This window comes from Triticum urartu, chromosome 2 (genome assembly GCF_003073215.2).
Source record: "Triticum urartu cultivar G1812 chromosome 2, Tu2.1, whole genome shotgun sequence".
In the NCBI taxonomy this organism is placed as follows: Eukaryota; Viridiplantae; Streptophyta; class Magnoliopsida; order Poales; family Poaceae; genus Triticum; species Triticum urartu.
This window is the reverse complement of record NC_053023.1, coordinates 358,441,306-358,448,065: the sequence shown is the minus strand read 5'-3', so window position 1 is coordinate 358,448,065 and position 6,760 is coordinate 358,441,306.

The following is a 6,760-nucleotide window of genomic DNA, read 5'->3' as shown; positions in this document are numbered from 1 at the left end:
CCAACAAGAAAATAATGTTCCAACAAGGAACGGTCTCCAATCTTCACCTGCAACTAGCAACGCTATAAGAGGGGCTGAGCAAAGCGGTAACATAGCCAATGAACGGTTTGCTAGGACATGGTGGGTTAGAGGTTTGACATGGAAATTTGGGAGGCATAAAAGCAAGTGGTAGGCATCGTAGCATAGGCATAGCAAAAGAGCGAGCATCTAGCAAAGCAAAGATAGAAGTGATTTCGAGGGTATGATCATCTTGCCTGCAACATTGTCAGAGTTGACTGGATCCTCGAAAGCAAACTTAACGGGCTCCTCGTTAGCGAAATCATCTCCCGGCTCTACCCAAACAAGACAAACAAGCAACAAGGAACGCAATCAACCACGTGCACAACTCAAACAACATGATGCGACATGGTATGCTATGCGGGATGCGATGCGGGATGCATATGCAAGATTTGACAAGATATGAATGAACCTGGCCTCAACTTAGAAATCCAAGTGTGCCACTGGAAAGATGAGATGAAATCGCTTGAAAACGATATAAAGAACGCCGGAATCGGAGTCACGGTTTGGAAATGGCAAGCAATTCAAATATGGCACCGGTCTGCGATTTACAGCAAGTAGTCAACTAAATGCAACGAGATGAACATGCTACAGCACACAAACATGGCAACAAAATACATGGCAGGAATTCATTCATGATGCTTAACAAAAGACTAGCACTGAGCTACGGCCAATTCATCCATTAACAGGTTCAAACAAGCATGGCAAAAATGCATTTGGTAAACAGATTTCAGACTTAGTGAAATTAACACTTGTCTGGAATTTCAGATCAGATAGCACGCTTTGGAGCAACAAAACTATATGCTACAGGATCTGAACATGGCAAAGTGAAGCATGGCAAGGAGCTACTCAAAGAGCTTAACAAAAGTCCCTTAGTGACCTTGAGCCAAAAGGGATCAGAAAATACATTTGCAAGCATGTGAACATGGCAAAAACATAATCAGTTCTCAGACTTAGTGAAAAACTGGGACATGCAAAACAGATATCAAGTAGGCATGTTTACGAGCTCGATGCACTCACTACAGAGCATGTCATGACAATATAAGCATACACCTATCAAGAATACACATTATTCAAGCTAGACATGGCAAGAACAATAACACGGCATGCACGGATCAACTACAACATCATCGGCAAAATCGCTAACAAGTAGACAATCTGCCTAGATTCACGAAATGACAAAAGTAGAGCTCGATTGACTCAAGCTAGGGTGCTCCATAATTGCAAACAAAGACATGGATGGATAGAGCACTACAAGATTAACAAATCATCCTTACTGATCATCCTCAAAAGAGGCACGGATCACTAGGAAACAATATGAACATATGGCATATTGAAATAAACAGATCAAGGACTTAGTGGAATTGCTAAGTCCCTGAAATCAGCATTAACAAATGCACCACTTTGCAAGCTTGTGCTAGTCGCCACAAACATCACAAGAATACATGGATACCACCACTGGAAAGATGGCAAAACATATAACAAAACATATGTAGAGCTCATGGGAATAGCATGCACACAATAATCATGGCAAAAAAGACAAATATCTAAATGGAGCAGCAGATCTGACAAATATCTCAACTAGCATTCTTCTAACAGCATTTCGGGCATCAAGATGAACTCAAATGAAAATTACGCAATGAGATGAAATGATGTGCTCTTTGAGACGAACAATTTGATATGCTATATGCCCAAAATGAAGTTACGGATGCAAAGTTACGATGCAATGAACATAGCAAAATATTAGGGTTTCGGGGCAAAAAGTCAACCCGATCTATTCTCAGATCTAGATCCAGCCGGCACGCTTTACGAGGATGGCCGGATTTCTCGCCGGCGTTGAGGAAGAACTCGCCGGAGACGTCGGGGTGGCCGGATCCGGGCGGGGAGGCGAGGCCGGTCGGCAGGCAGGAGGAGGCCGGAGTCGAGGCGGCGATCGGCGGCGGCTTGCGGCGCCGGGCGGCGTCGTCGGCGCACCGGCCGGCGCGGGCGAGGTCGGCCACGCGGCGGCGCGGTGCTCGGGGTCGGTCCGGGCTGGGAGGGCCTGCCCCGGGCCCGAGCGGGCTGCGGCGGCGGTGGGCGGAGCTTGCCACGTGGCGGCCCCTCAGTGGCCGCGGGCGGCGGCGGACGAGGTGTCCGGCGCGGCGGACATGTCCAGTGCGCGGAGGAGGCGATTTTTAGGGTTTCGGGGACAAGAAGAAACGTGGATCTCGGAGGGGGCTATATATAGGCATATGAGGGGCTAGGAGAGTCCAAATGAGGTGCGGTTTTCGGCCACGCGATCATAATTGAACGCTCTAGATGATGGAGAAGGTTTTGGTGGGTTTTGGGCGAAAATGGAGGGGTGTTGGGCTGCAACACACACGAGGCCTTTTTGGCCCCTCGGTTAACCGTTGGAGTATCAAACGAAGTCCAAATGGTACGAAACTTGACAGGTGGTCTGCCGGTAGTAAACCAAGGCCGCTTGGCAAGTCTCGGTCCAATCCGGAAATGTTTAATCCCCACACACGAAAGAAAGGTAGAAATGACCACCGGAGGAGAACGAAGCGCCGGAATGCAAAACGGACAACGGGGAAAATGCTCGAATGCATGAGATGAACACGTATGCAAAAGCAATGCACATGACGACATGATATGAGATGCATGACAACAACAACAACAACACACGGAGACAAAAAAACGAACCCGAGAAAATAAAATAACTTAACGCCGGAAATGGCAAGAGTTGGAATACATAATGGGTAAATCATATCCGGGGTGTTACAACACTCCACCACTACGAAAGGATCTCGTCCCGAGATCTAGACTGAAAGAACGCCGGGTATTCAGAACGGAGGTGATCCTCGCGTTCCCAGGTGGCTTCACGGTCGGAACGGTGTGACCACTTGACTTTGAGGAATTTGATTGACTTGTTGCGAGTCTTGCGTTCAGTCTCTTCAAGAATAGCAACGGGGTGCTCACGATAAGAGAGATCTTCTTGGAGCTCAATGTCTTCGAAGTTGATGGTGCGGTCAGGAGTCTTGAAGCACTTTCGAAGCTGAGAGACATGGAACACGTCGTGCACATTTGCAAAGTTTGAAGGAAGCTCGGGTTGATAGGCGAGAACGCCTCTCTTACTGACGATCTTGAAAGGTCCCACGTATCTAGGGGCAAGCTTCCCTTTGATATCGAAGCGACGAGTACCTTTCATAGGAGAGACGCAGAGGTAAACATGATCTCCGATCTCGAAAGCCAAATCACGGTGCTTACTATCATAGTAGCTCTTCTGGCGCGATTGGGCTGCTTTGAGGTTATCTCGAATGACTTTGCACATTTCCTATGCCTCTGTGATTAAGTCATTTCCCAAAAGCTGACGCTCACCAGTTTCAGACCAGTTGAGAGGGGTACGGCACTTCCTGCCATACAGAATTTCAAATGGGGCCTTGCCCGAACTTGCTTGAAAACTGTTGTTGTAGGAAAATTCAGCATATGGAAGACAATCCTCCCACTTCATGCCGAAGGAGATCACACAAGCCCTGAGCATATCTACAAGAATCTGGTTGACATGCTCGACTTGACCGCTAGTCTGAGGGTGGAAAGCTGTGTTGAAGCGGATGTTGGTGCCCATGGCCTTCTGAAAAGAATCCCAAAACTTTGAGGTAAAGATGCTGCCACGGTCTGAAGAGATCACTTGTGGAATACCGTGCAGAGAGACAATCCGAGAGGTATAGAGTTCCGCCAATTGAACTGCAGTGATAGACTCTTTTATAGGCAGAAAATGAGCCACTTTAGTGAGTTTGTCGATGACAACGAATATATCATCATTGCCACGTTTGGACTTTGGAAACCCAGTCACGAAGTCCATCTCAATGTGGTCAAACTTCCATTCTGGAATGGCAAGAGGTTGGAGGAGACCAGCTGGCCTTTGGTGTTCTGCCTTCACTCTTCTGCAGACGTCACATTCATTCACGAACTGAGCAATCTCGCGCTTCATTCGAGTCCACCAATAAGCCTGCTTGAGGTCCTGATACATCTTCGTGCTCCAGGGTGGATGGAGAGGAGAGAATTGTGAGCCTCGTTCATGATCACTTTACGAAGGTCACCTTTGGGCACGACAATACGATCCTTGAAGAAGAGAGTATCCTTGTCCTCAAGGCGGTAGCACTTGTACTTGGGTTGACTCTTGGCACTCCCAATCTTCACCTTCTTCACCATAGCATCAAGAAGTTGAGCTTGGCGAATCTGATCTTCCAAGGTAGGACAGACTTGAAGGTTGGCGACGAAACCTTGAGGAACAACTTGCAGATTAAGTTTGCGGAAAGCTTCACAAAGCTCGGGTTGCTAAGGCTTGAGAATCAAACTATTGCAATAAGCCTTCCTGCTCAATGCGTCAGCAATCACATTGGCCTTGCCTGGAGTATACTCGATACTCGGATTATACTCTTGAATCATTTCGACCCATCGAGTCTGCCTGAGGTTGAGATAAGGCTGAGTGAAGATGTACTTGAGACTCTTGTGGTCAGTGAAAATGTCCACTTTTCTTCCCAATAAGAGATGTCTCCAAGTCAAAAGAGCATGCACAACTGCCGCCAACTCGAGGTCATGAGTGGGGTAGTTCTTTTCATTGGGCTTCAACTGGCGAGAGGTATAAGCAACAACTTTCTTCTCTTGCATCAAAACTGCACCAAGACCTTGGAGAGATGCATCACAAAAGACCTCATACGGTTTGGATTCATCAGGGGGAGTCAGAACTGGAGCAGTTACCAATTTCTCTTTCAAAGTGTTGAAAGCAATGTCACACTCCGGAGACCAAACGTACTTGACGTGCTTCTGGACAAGATTTGAGAGAGGCTTCGCGATCTTAGAAAAGTTCTCCACGAACCTTCTACAATAGCTTGCGAGACCGAGGAAGCTACGGAGTTGCTTCACGTTCTGAGGAGGTTCCCAATTCACAATTGCAGACACCTTCTCAGGATTCACCGCAATGCCCTTGGCAGAGATGATATGACCAAGATAAAGAACCTCATCGAGCCAAAATTCGCACTTGGAGAACTTGGCATAGAACTGATGTTCCCTGAGCTTATCGAGCACCAAACGCAAGTGCTTTGCATGATCTTCCTTGTTCTTCGAGAAAACCAAAATGTCTTCGAGATAGACCAAAACAAAGTCGTTGGTGTAGGAATTGAAGATGAAATTCATCATGCGAGAGAAAGTCGGAGGAGCATTGACGAGGCCAAAAGACATGACAGTGTATTCATATGAACCATAGCTTGTCCTAAAAGCCGTCTTGGGAATATCTTGTTCACGGATTCGAATCTGATGATAACCCATATAGAGATCAAGCTTGGAGAATACTTGGGCACCTTTGAGTTGTTCGAACAGCTCGTTGATGTTGGGAAGTGGGTATTTGTTCTTGATAGTCTTCTTGTTCAATGGACGGTAATCAACACAAAGTCGGTCCGTTCCATCCTTCTTCTTCACAAAAAGAACACCACAACCCCACGGAGAAGAACTAGGTCGGATGAGACCCATTCTCTCTTGAATATCGAGTTGCTTCTTCAGCTCCTTCAACTCTTCAGGTCCGAGCTTGTAAGGACGTTTGCAAACAGGTTCCGTGCCAGGTTCAAGATCGATGACGAATTCAACTAGCCGGTGCGGAGGCATTCCTGGAAGCTCTTCTGGAAAGACATCTTGATATTCGCAAACGATTGGAATTTGCGAGATGGCATCTAGTTCACCCTTCTCATTGAGAGAAAACAGACGGATGGTATTATCACGAGCAGCAAAGACAATTACATCCTTAGACGAATGAGTCAATTGAATCTGCCTGGCTGCACAATCAAGCTGAGCCTTGTGCTTAGAAAGCCAATCCATCCCGAGAATAAGATCAATATCCGAGTCACCAAGAACCATTAGAGAAGCCAGAAACTTGAAATCACCCATCGAGATAGAAATATCCGGAATCTCGTAGTTAGCGAGCAAACATCTACCCGGAGAGACAACTGCTAACGGTTTATGCATGACTTGAGCATACCACCCATGCTTAGATGCAAAAGGTCTCGATATGAAACAATGCGATGCACCAGTGTCAAAAAGTACTTTTGCAGGAACATCGTTAACAGGAAGGTTACCCATGATGACATCTGACGAGTCCTCTGCCTGAGCTGCATTCACCATGTTGACCTTGGCGTACTTGGGGTTATGCTTGACCACAGCTGTACTTGCCGATCTCACAGGAGGAGGAGGAGGAAGACGCCTCTGACTGAAGCATTTGTTGGCATAGTGACCCTTCTGTTGGCACTTGTTGCACGTGACCTCTGAAAGCAGACGGTGGTATGGAGCACTCGATCTAGGAGCTTGAGACGAAGTCTTGTTCTGAAAGCCAGGGTTGGGTGGGTGGGAAGATCCACTACCACCTTTGCTCTTCTGATACGGCTGACGGAACGGAGGAGGAGGAAGCCAATACTTCTGCTGCTTGGCCACTTGAGTAGAGGAACACGGAGTAGCATCTCGTACTCGCTTCTTGGAAGCATCACACCTCAGTTGAGCAGCCTCTTGCTTCAATGCCATGTTGTAGAATTCATCGTACCTCAAGGGCTCAAAGAGAACAAGAGCTAGCTGGATTTCTTCTTTGAGACCACCCCTGAACTGGTATATCATGCTCTTCTCATCAGGGACGTCCTGCTTAGCAAAGCGGGTGAGCTTCTGGAATAACTTGTTGTAGTCA